Source organism: Manduca sexta, unplaced genomic scaffold, assembly GCF_014839805.1.
Source record: "Manduca sexta isolate Smith_Timp_Sample1 unplaced genomic scaffold, JHU_Msex_v1.0 HiC_scaffold_2076, whole genome shotgun sequence".
NCBI lineage: Eukaryota > Metazoa > Arthropoda > Insecta > Lepidoptera > Sphingidae > Manduca > Manduca sexta.
Genome location: NW_023593004.1, coordinates 15,653 through 28,346, shown reverse-complemented (window position 1 = coordinate 28,346; position 12,694 = coordinate 15,653). Strand labels below are relative to the sequence as shown.

Sequence of the window (12,694 nt, the reverse complement as noted above, 5' to 3'; positions counted from 1 at the left end):
AATGTAATGTAAATTGATTTGGAACAAATCGTGTTACCTTTGAAGTTTTTAATCAATTTCTTAATTAACGAAGGGCGACCGACCTAAATCATATTGAAGAAAAAAATTAAAAGTTATGCCGATTGGATTGGTTTGATACGTCTTGTAACATCTTTATTAAATGCTGCTTATTTCTATAACATAAGATGAACTGAAATATTTGCTGGTGGTAGGATATATTTTATATCCGCCCTGATAGCGACTACCGTACACAAGGTATGTGAACCGGCTATAGACTAATTTTTAAACTTTTATTTTAGTATTCTTTAAAAGAACTTTACAGGAGTTTGCTTGATATTTTTATAAGGACACAGCAGTGTGGCGCCACTGCACGTGATAGTAAGTGGAGTGTGGTCCAATAGAATGGCGACTGACGAGAGATGATTACCCCTCGACAGTCGACACAATTATGCCGGCCTTTTGAAACGTTTTCGCTTTTATTTTCCATTGCATCAGTATTTTTGGATCGTTTATATTCTTTTATGAGTCACAGTGATTTATTTTCCTCCCGAGCAGTATTCATTGAAACAATCATTTATTTTATAAAACCAAAACAAAAGCTAAGAAGATCTGATAAAAACGAGTCGTGCCCGCTCTATCGTACAAAGTAAAACAACTCAAATACATTAGTAAGCCTACCAGTGAACGGCAATAAATTTTCTTTAGGGCACTGCCCTAGCTTGGTAAAGGAATATCATTAGTGCACCCAAACAGAATATTAATTGAAACAATCCAGTACAAAACAGCCAATTAACCTCATTTATTCGTACAACAGTTACATACCAACTAATTACTATAATCATTTGACTAATGAAAGCGGATTAACAATATCTTATTTACAACATATCTTATGTTTATTATCTATACAATTTCTCTATAAATTGATTTGTGTCTTTAATAAACTAGTATATCTCAAACGTGACATGTTCCAATTTACGTAAGTTAACTACGGAATTACGTAAAACGGAACGTCAAAAGCAAACTGTACATCGACAATTGCCACGCTTGAAACAGGGCTCATTATTAAGTTTATTAAAAAATACAAATCGTATATTATGTTAAAATATATTTACATAAATATAAAGAGTTTGTAGGCCTTCGGATACTTGCTCTAGACATTATATAATACATTAAACATTTCTCTATCTCATTCTACTATATTACATATTGTATTTTGTACAATATTTACATAGTATTTGAACTACATTAAACAACAATAGCTTCGTAACACCAAGCGAAAAATCACAAAACCTATTTCAAATATTATTAATACAATATTCACAGTGACTCTATGGATGTTATTCGTTTACAAGTCGTTGTTGAAGATTTGGATGATTCTGTAACAAAAAGAGATTATGTTATTCAACAATCAAATTGGCAAATAAACGAAAAGTGGGACATCTGTTATTGAATTGTGAAACCTAAGATATGATTTAAATAATGCTCAAAAATTTTTCCTTAGTGGTCAAGGTCATTAGTTTTCGGCTTTAATCTGTAATTAGTATTAAGTAAAGAATTTAATTACGTTAGTTATGATCGCAGTTAAGAAAAATAAAATAATTAAATCATGGATATTTCGGCCAAAATTTCGTCATATTAAATTTTAAAGGCCGTATTATCCATGATTATTAATTATTACGTTTTTCAACTGCGAGAATTAATCACTAACTAGACGTGAATTTAAATTTTACTTGCCAATACTTGTTTAGTTACCCAGATTAAAGCCGAAACAAAATGTATGAAAATGGACCTTGAGCTACCACCTTAAGTCACATTAGCTTTTCGAAAGATTAAAAATAAATTGTGTGTAAACCCTATACGTCAACAATTTAATACATACACTGTACATTACCACGCGACAGTATCATTGTTAATATCATTGATACGTTTAAAAATGATCCTTAAGCCGAGGATCGCTTTGGGAACGAGTAAATGTAATATCAAAATTGACTTTTTGTGTACAATGCGATGGCGGTACATTTTGATATCTATTTAAAACCAAATTCGGTACAGAAGAACCAAATCTAAATACAATCATACTATACTAGGACAAAAGGAAGTCATCGATATAATAAGAGACGTGAAAGAAGGCATAAGTGATGAAGTATAAATGAGATATTAGAACAAAATGAATACAAAAGCTGTGAAAATTATAAAGACTTTAAATATAATCGACCCAGTAGGAGAATAGTAATAAGAAAAAAGAAACCACATTCTCTAGTAGCAGCGGCTGTAGCCTAGTTAGATGAATTGTTTGGATATGGAATAGATTGCCGAGACGATTGTCCGCAGGTTCAAAAAGAGCACAAAATTCTGACTTTTCTAAAGCTATGTGTGTATTATTTGTGGAATTATCGCTTGTTTTTAACGGTGAAGGAAAAATATCGTGACGAAACCTGCATACTTTAGAAATTCTGTATAAGAATTTGAAGGAGGGTGAAGTCTACCAATCCACACTAGGCCAGCATGGTAGACTAAAGCCTAATCCATAGCAGTACAGGATGCCCGTGCCCAGCAGTAGGACAGTATATACAGGGCCGATATTATAACCACATTCTCTAATCCCTAACTTTTGTAACCCACTCAACACCTGGCCCAATGTAATTTCCCTTCAATATCGCGTCTATATTACGTAGAGAATATTGTATTGATTAATACCACAATCTGTGTAATCGAAATTGCTATAATTAATTTGTATGCAAATTGATTTGAACGCTCCTCTCGGACCCAATATGTATGAACTATAGCTATCAATGAACCTAAGGTGGCTGCGGTTAAAAAAATTCCAACACAATATTATCAGTTTTAATACCCATTGTGGGATTTCTTTTAAAGCCATCAAGTCCAGATGTGACGTACAAATTAGTTTTCGGGCTGACCGAACCAGATTAAAATTATTGTTCATCATCATCATCATCAGCCAAGCCAGCCAGCCAGCCATAGCTCAAGGTACATGGTATGGTAAATTACTGTTAATTAACGTCTTTTGGAACACCAACAGCATAACACATTACATATTATCATAACGGTTGTATTGTGAAACTTGTTTATATAAAAATCTGTAAATATTATCCTGTGCTTGGTTATCAAAAAAAAAGGTTTAATGAAAATCTGCGAATCTGCGCAAGTCCGGCCTTTCGTTTATTGTATCTCGAAAACCATATTTCTATTTGATTTTCGTGGTATTATTAAAGTACAAAAATCAGCTAGCAATTTTTATAGAATCTTAATTTAAAAGTTCCATATTTCAAAACAACATATTTCTCTCAACCATCGATGACTATCTCTGAAATGGGTATTAATGAGTAAAGATATCTTATATTTTTACAATAAAATTTTATAGAATCAAACAATCTGTAATTGGCTTCTAACATTTCCGAAGTGTTTGTTATAGAACTTTGGTAATTACGCAAATAAAAGGGGAAGAATTGCAAAGTTAGTTGTCAACAACCCATTTTCAAAAGATAAGAAGAGATCGTAACGATGTTATTTGAAACGTGGGTAGAACTAAATTCATTCTTAATTAGACAACTGTACGGACCAAAGTTACGGGGTTAAGATTAGACAAAAGTCGTTGATCCATTTTACACTCCTGATTTAAAGTCGGCTTCTTCATTGAATTTCAATGAGTTCAACTAAGTGATATACATTTTAGTGATTAAACTTGATACTAATATCGTTAGATTTTCGTATTTTAAATTTATTTTAGACAAAACATATCCTAGAAACTTAGCGATGCCGTAGATCAACGAATCAGAAAAGGGCAAATAAAAATTATAGTAAACTTACTAATCTACTGAGATTTGAAAAGAGATCGGTATTGCTAGACTTCATATATTCATTGAAAAAGGTTCATCAACTGTAACGATAGCCTATTTTTATTTTTAAATAGAAAACGATATTGCGGCAAAAAATGATACAAATAAAAAATATTCACCGAGAAAATATATTCGAATAGGTTTGGATTTTCCGAAACTAATAATTGAGGTTGTTATTTTCGATACTTACATTTACGTCGGCGACTTCGTTTCTTTCGGGTCGCTGAATTGCGATTCCTCGTGAATTAAATGCAAATTAACATTTTCAGTCTTGGTGTGAAATGTCGCCGAGATTGGCTTGTCCTCCAATATAATGTTTTCAACTTCGACGCCATTGTCTTTCTTCTCGAGTCCCTCGAGCCGCTGCTTTTATTGAAGGCCCTCTATTAAAAGAGGACGCCAACAAAGTTTCTTGAATTGTTTCATTGCCATTACAAATATTTTTATCAGATTTATGAGTTGGCATTCGACCTGAATGGTAACTATTTCTGACTCCGCCATTTGATTCGAAAAATGGCAAGACTTGTTTAAATTCCTTTCTAAAATTTTCGTTCAGCCAGGCGTAAAGGAAAGGGTTGTAGCACGTCGATGCCATCGCCATGGAATGTGCGAGGAAAAAGGAGACGAAGTAATAATTCCACTCAGTCATCTGAGCGTAGAAATCGTTGAATATGTTAATGAGGTTCAGTGGAAGCCATGAGATGCCGAATATCGCGACCATGGATATGAGCATTCTGTTCGTTCTTCTTTTCCTGTCTCTATCAGCTTCCTCCCTCCTAGTAGTCTTGGCTCCGGGTTTAGTTCGAGCTCGGTCATTCAATCTAATACTTACGCATGTGTAGCACACAGCTATCACAAGGAAGGGTATGAGAAACTGTAAAACTGTGGTGAAGACTCCGAAGATTTTCCTTGATCTATCAGACGGCCAACTTTCTTCGCAATAATAGGTCTTGTTATTGGTTGTCTGGATGCCCATAAAAAGCCCATAGGGGCAAGTCACCACTAAAGAGAACACCCATATGAAGACAATAATGAAAATACACGTATTAAGTTTCATTCTTGGATGGAAAGGGTATATTATGACGAAGAATCTGTCTATTGCTATAGACGTTAGTGTCAATGTTGATATGTAGACGCTGGTTCCTTGAGCGTATGGCATCAGGTGACAGAGTAGTCTTCCGAAAACCCATCTTCCCAGAAACGTGTACATTGGCGTTAAAGGCACGGCGAATACACAGAGCAGAATATCTGAGAGCGCCAAGTTTGTTATAAAGAGATTTGTCACTGTTTGCATAGCTCGGTTCCTGAAGACGACATAGCAGACGAGAACATTTCCGAAGACACCAAGGAGGAATATCATGGTATAGAGCACGCAGAAGGCGACTTGCACTAATTTCACATCGATGATGTCTATCGTTTTGTTGGATTTTGGCTCGTCGAGGACTTCGACGGATTCGCCGGTGAGTGTCCTGGTGAGGATGAGCACTCCTCCCCCGACGTACGTAGTGCCATTTAGAGACATAGCTGGTTCATATTTTCTAGCTATCGGAGTGACCCCATCCTGCGTAGTCGATGAACGAAGATACGGTTCACCCGCAAGTTTTATGGATAAAACTTGAGGTGTCTCCCAACCATCTGCGAACAAGGAATCAAATTTTAATATAAATAAAACACTACTGGATTCTTTCAGTAGTAGTCTTATTGTTTACAAAAATACAATAGTAATCTATTTGTTTTGTATATGGGAATAAACAAATATGTAAATTATATCGTAATAATTCGCAAAGATGTTTTGTCTATTTGGCGAAATGACGTCGATTAATTTTGAATATGTTCTCTCCATACATTTAACTCGATAAAATATATTATACCTGTAAAACACAATAACAGCTACATTTCGCCCGTTTATAGCAGATACAAGCGGCCTAATCTAAAAGTAGGTCACAGTATCCGAATTCTGAACAGCTAATAAAGGCGACCTATTGTTACAGGGATGGATTTATTCTAAACAGAAGCGTTGCTAAATTAATAAATTGATTCACGTAAACGTATTGATATACATGAAATGTAATGGTTAATTACCAGTAATTTTTATTTTCTTCAAATGAACAAAATATAGAATATAACATTCGCTTAATTACAATAATTATTTGTTGTGTTTCTCAAGGCGGAAGGGGGTGAGGTATGCTATTTGATAATCACAAGTTATTTCATATGAACTGCGTCGTTTGCGTGTGAAGTATTGGGTTCAATCCCTGGGTCGTGCAAATGGTATTGAGTTTTCTACTCAATATCAGGCCGGAATCTGAAACTTGTGCCCGGTATGGCGATAGGCTCGCCCCTATCATATCATGGGACAGAATACGCTCGGCGAAAAGTGGGTGCAACATTTGCTCTGCATATTCCTTTGGGCGATAAAAGGCGTGAGTGTGTGTTATATAATATAAATTATGTTTCTGAGATTATTGGATGTTAACCCAATCATGATTATAGCCATGCATGGATTTGGATTAAGTCTAGCACAAAGACCGATAATTATTGGATTTACATGTAGATTATATTTATCCCATAGAATGCATAATAGGACTATTCTATTTCGAGTTTTATGTGAACAAGCACAAACTTGGTGTAAATAAAAAAAAATCCCTTGGCTTAATTAAACACTTATCAAACCTAAAACTACTATAAGTGTTACTCCACTTATAATAAAGTTCACACACCAATGTTGAAAGAAATCAAGTCAAAATACATGGTAAGGCAGCGTACTCCATTACTCGTGCAAAAAAAACGCACATCAAAATATCATCTTCGTGAATCGTGTAAAAAACGACAGCGTTTCTTTTTGCCGTTTCATGGACATTTAGGCTCTCGCTGTATCATTAGGGGCTAAGTGAAGACGTAAAATATCGAATACAGTCCCTCGTACATTGTCAATCGTAAATTTTTATAATATAGGTCTAGTCTAGTGCTTTTTTAGTATTTTTTTACATCGGCAATAAAACTAACATGACGTAAGACTTGAGAGTCATCAAGTGATGTACTACATTAAACTTGCTTACTATATTTTTGATTACTGATACAATTATGACAAATTCCTTTTATGGACTTGTAGTTTAAAGTAGATAGAATTCTATGGTTTATTTTACAGCATAATATTAAAAGTTTACAAGTGTTTAAAAGTGTTCACAGTACTTGCTTTATATGTTTATTTTTTTCATCATTCGTCAACAAATAATAGAAAAATATGTTACGGTATATTATGTGATCTTAAAAGGTCACTTCCGTCTGTTACAGTTTTAATGTAAGCATAAAGCAAGTGTATAATTGTGCCGGCAATTAGTTTTAAAATGCCTTTGTAGAAACTACGATATGGCATAAACATTTTCTGGTAAGCTGAGGAGAGAAATAAAATAAATAATATGGCAGATTAGTAATATAATAATTTGAAATCAAGAATTTCCTAACTTATTATCTTGAAGTATCACTGCTATTCTTTTTTTGTGCAATAACTGCTTAAGGGTGAATTTAATAACGATTAGGTTATGCAAAATTGGCTACAAATAGATTTTGAGACAAACAAGCGCCTAGTCTGAATACTAAGTGGGGATCCTGTTATGAATTATAATTTTTATTGACAGAAAATTGTAATCTAATTTTCAATAATGTTATATTCCAGGGATACAATAATAATACTTATATTTATACTAATACAAAAGTGTATGAAGAGGTTTTGATAATTGCTAAAGTACGCGGAATTGCTGAACGGTTTTGGATGAAATTTGGCAGACGGATAAATATTGTCTTGTATTATATATATAGAATTTATTTATCCAAGAAAATTGAGTCTTTATCTCGGGTAAAGTCTTTGACGCAAGCGAAACCGCGGACACCGAGCCCATTCATATTACAAAAAAACCCGCCGCGTCTATCTGTATGTAATAAACTTACCCCCTTATTCATAGACGTTTTTTATCGAACGACGAAGCATTGCTGTGATAACAAGTCTGTTTCTCAGCTTTGTTCATCTGACAGCGTGCTGTTTGTTGAGCTTTGTTTATCTGACAGCCAACTAGATTCATGTTGTATCTCAATATTATCCAATCACAACCGCCCTATGTCTACGCACTGCAGTGGCTGCCACGCCGTCAGCACTAAGAAACAGACTTGTTATCACAGCAATGTTCCATGCTTAGATAAATAACGTCTATGAATAGGGCGTTAGACTATTAAAAGGAATTTCGATGAAAATTGTTATGGAGATATGGAGATGGGAACGTTACTAGGTTCAGCACATACTACTTTTTAAACCGATATTTGAGTCTAGATTCTGAACTGATACTTTTTAACCTGAAAAAATATATCTACGGTTGAAAGGCTAATTGTACTAAAGCGACATTTTTGCGACAATTTGTTTCATACATATTTAAAATCAGCTCTTTTTTTCTTTTTTAATCTAGTTAAAAATTTTCGAAAAAATATGTTGCTTAGGCCAATTATACTTCCAACCGTCGATATAACGGGTCTTTTATGTCGGAAAAACTCTTTCACGTGGGCAAAGCCGCAACCAAAAGCTGGTAATCAAGCACTTTATAATTTTAAAAACATCTAATAACGATTTGTGAATGTCGCTTATTTGGAATCGCTTTTAAACTAGATATAAACTAAGTATTTCACCGGTAAACATTTTTAATCTCAGATTACCCTAATTACAGTTTCCTCTTAAACCATCGAATAATTGTTAAATATAAGGAAAGATTCAAAACAGAGATTAATTAAAACACTGTTTAATACCGTTTTATTATAAACTCCTCTAAATGGAGATTAATATATTATTCCCAGAATTGTTTTAATGTTATTTTAAATTTCCATAACAAATTCCGAGCCAAGTTTTTGAAGTTAAGGGCTCTATGACTTTTTTTCATACCAGCATGGCAATCCGACCCCGTAGAAGTTAATGATGTAAATGTCGACCGGGTTTAACATTTAAAACAAGAAAATACATATTTTCTTTACTTGCACGGCAAACTGCAACGCACCTGATGGTAAGTGAAGTGGAGTCCAATAGCATGTCGACTGACGAGAGATGATTAACCCCCGACAGTAGGCACAATTATGTCGGCCTGTCGGAACCGGATCATACACAGGTTGATCCCAGAACGCGACACACTTACAAGAGCCACAATGGCAGATTTTACCATCTTGGGTACGGTGGTCGCTATCCGGGCGAATATAAAATATATGCTATCACCAACAAATCTATTATCCTTTTACCTGATACCGTAATAGTAAAATTGACTAAACAGCAGCAATATTATATACCTACTAAACTATCATAATAAAATGACATTAAACTTTTTCTAAACGACATAATGTTATACAATAAATATCATTTAGCTTATTGAAAAATATCTATTATACTATGAGATAAAACCACATTCACCAAAATCGGCACCAATTTTTTTCTCTCAACCCAATTGAAACAGCATGTCTGGTAAAAAAACTATTTCCGAATTTTGGTTGATAGAATATAGAAAAGAAAATAATTTTATTATTACAAAGGTATTGGAAAAACGTGACTGGTTTCATTTAAAAACATCTAAAAGTAAATGTGTCACGGTATAAGTTGTCTTGCGGGGTGCGATACCGCTCTGAGGCCCCGGCTCGAGAAAAGAGATATTAGGTCTTCAGTATCAGCCCGGAGCCTAGAATTTGTGCTGAGGCTAGGCCTGCCCTCTGTGACATCGTGGGATGTAAGACATTTGCAAATGGTGGGTATACTGGTAGCGCCTTTACCTACAACTTTGGGGATAATGTGTGTTTATTTCTTGTTTGTATAAAGTAAATAAAATACGCTAAAGATCTAGAAGTGCAATTACAGATAGCCCTGAATTAGTGTGATTATGACTTACGTAGTACATTAGATTCAATTTAGTAAAAATAGCGGTCAACAAATCGTAATAGCATTTCAGAAATAAATCATTCGGCATCTATTTTCAAACTCGTGTTGGACATTAACTAAAATTATGTCTTCCCACGCGCCGTATGTTTGAATAGCAAATACAAACTTTTATCTCTTTTGTAAGGCGATGTGTCCATAGGCGAATTAGTTCTTCTCAATGCAAGATTTTTAATTATACATTAGAAGGCAATTTATTCTTCTTTTAGGGTGATTAATAGAGGAGATTAGAGGAACTAAGAAGAGGCAACAGGTGCAGCACTCGCTTTCCGCCGTGTTGTGTTCCGTCCCATGATGTGATAGGGAGCGAGCCTATCGCCTTAGCGGGCATAAATTCCAGACTACGAGTTGGTACCGAGTAAAAAAACTCAATCTAACTTTACCCGATCCTTAGATCGAACTCAAGACCTCAGCACTGCAGTAGTACCCTAATACAACTACGCCACCGAAGCAGTTCAATACTGAGGTTTAAGAAGAGCTTTATTTCTCATTAAGAATTGCATATAATTCACTTACTGAGAAATAATGTTCAAAACTATAATAATTGTTATGATTGAATTTTCTTACACAAAGCGTAACTCATGGAGATAGGGCCTTTTTTTTTTTTGGTTTCGCGGAGAAAGTCCCTTATTACTACCGCCCAGCCTTCGTGGGGGGCGACTGAGCGGTTATGCTGGGGTAACCGTGCCTTACGGCCCGGCTTTGAGCCGCCCGGATTTGATGACGACCTTCGGGCGACCACCGGGCCGAGTCCCTAACCCTATATACAACTTAAACCTATGCACGGCCTACCAGCTAAAACTCCGCGGTGGCCCTCTTCGGCGCATTAGGGACGGCTGCGGGCTTCCTCTGACGTTAAAGTGTCTAGTCTGCGACCGCAGCCACCCCTGCGCGGTGCCGCCTTGCGGCCCGTCTCCTATGGGGGCTCAGAAGCCCTACGCACCGAAGGACGCCCTCGGCGTCTACGGCAGCGTGAGGCCAACTACACACACTGCCGTCCAACTCGGGGTTAACCGACAAATGTGCAAAGATGCACAGTAATGCACTAGGGCGGACAGCCCCCTGCTGCCCGCCGACGACCCCCTTCGTGGCCCCTATTAGTCGCCTCTTACGACAGGCAGGGGATACCGTGGTGGAATTCTCCAAACGCCCCCATTCCACAGGGCGGATGGAGATAGGGCCTAATGTTTTCAGTCGTATCAATGCGACGGTACGCACGGCCGGTTTCCATGGCAACGGGAACGATCGCTATTAAACCTATAGCACATTATAGCAGATGGATCGTAAGCCGCGTTATATCGTCGGCAACATATGGATTGGCTACAAAAACTCAGCGCTGTTTCCAAATTTGTAGATGGCAATTTAGTATCAAACGACATGTTTTACTAACTTCGTAAATGCGAAAATAACGTTCTCGCGAATTTGACTTTGTTATTTATAACGTTTTGGACGGGGGTGCGTTTTATTCGTACGATAATGACACCTAGAAATTATTTGAAAAACAGCAACTAATTTATATAAATAACGCCGGTTTATGTTTAAATTATATTTTAATAACAAGCATAGGAGTCTAAATTATCCGCATATACTTATCCTACTTTTTCAAATAGGCCAAAACCGTTGAAAAAAACGAGGCAAATATTATGTTGCTAAGATCGGCTTGTCGGCCACCGCGGTCACCTCTATGATGCCGAATTAAAAAGCAAATTAATGTCAAAGATGACAACTTGTCAACGCGCAAACACAATTTAGTTACGTTACATTTTTGTCAGAAGGAATCGCAACAAAATTAAATGCTGTCAAAGACGTTTACACTTAAATATAATAGTATTACTTCTATGCTTGTTATTGTTCTGAGACGTAAATGTAAGAAAACTATTCAGAAATATTCCCGGGGAGCCATTAAGAGCATTCCTTACGTAATGACCGTTGGTTTATGCTTACAAGAAATTTACGACCGAATAAAACCACTTTCAAAAGGTGTTACCGATTTTTAATGTTTCTCAGGAGCAAGCGAACAGACGACAGCGGGGTGTTAGTGTATTTATTTATATATTATATTATATTACTCTTTCGTCTGATGTAGGCGATGTGTGGTGTTTGAAATAGAAATGCGTAGTGTCATTGATTGGGACACGTAAATTAAAAGGAAGCAATTGTAGTTTAGTTTTCTAATATAATTAAATAAGAGTTGATAAAATAATTTTAGAGGATTTATTTATATGCTAGCCGTAAACTTTTTCCAATATGTTTCTTGAAATATTTGTCTTAGAAGCGGTGATAGTCTAGTTGTTGTGGAACGGACTGCCGAGACGAATGTCTGCAGGTTCAAAAGCCAAGGGCCCATTCCTATTTTTTTATAATTATGTGTGTATTCTTTGTGAATTATCGCTTGCTTAAACGGTGAAGGAAAACATTGTAAGGAAACCTGCATACCTGAGAATTTCTCTATAGGAATTTTGAGGGTGTGTGAAGTCCACCAATCAACACTAGGCCAGCGTGGTGGACTAAGGCCCAATCCCTATCAGTATTAGAGGAGGCCTCCCAGTTGTGGGGCAGTGTATTATTATTATATATTTGTCTTAAATTTTAAGAGCAGTTGCCTGATTGGCATTTATTTCTGGGGTAATATAGCAATAAAACATATCGTCCCGATAGCGACCTTTATACATGTAGGAAGTGGAATATGTTATGTTATGATTTGTACCAGATGAGTGGAATGGAACGTAAGACAAAGAAAGGTATAGACCGAAGGTGAGTGAAAGGGATGGAGTAATGAAATAAGCTAGGAAGCAAGAGAGAGAATGAATGTTAAAAATAAGTGAGTGTGGAAGGCAGGAATGTTAACAAAAAATATATTTGATGATCATTTATTTATTTA

The 12,694-nt window shown here is 35.9% G+C and overlaps 1 pseudogene; it reads right to left on the bottom strand.

Annotated features, from left to right (window-relative positions):
* Positions 1–1,363: 1,363 nt before the first annotated feature.
* LOC119191896 lies at positions 1,364–5,455 on the bottom strand (annotated as a pseudogene).
* Between the last annotated feature and the right edge of the window lie 7,239 nt (positions 5,456–12,694).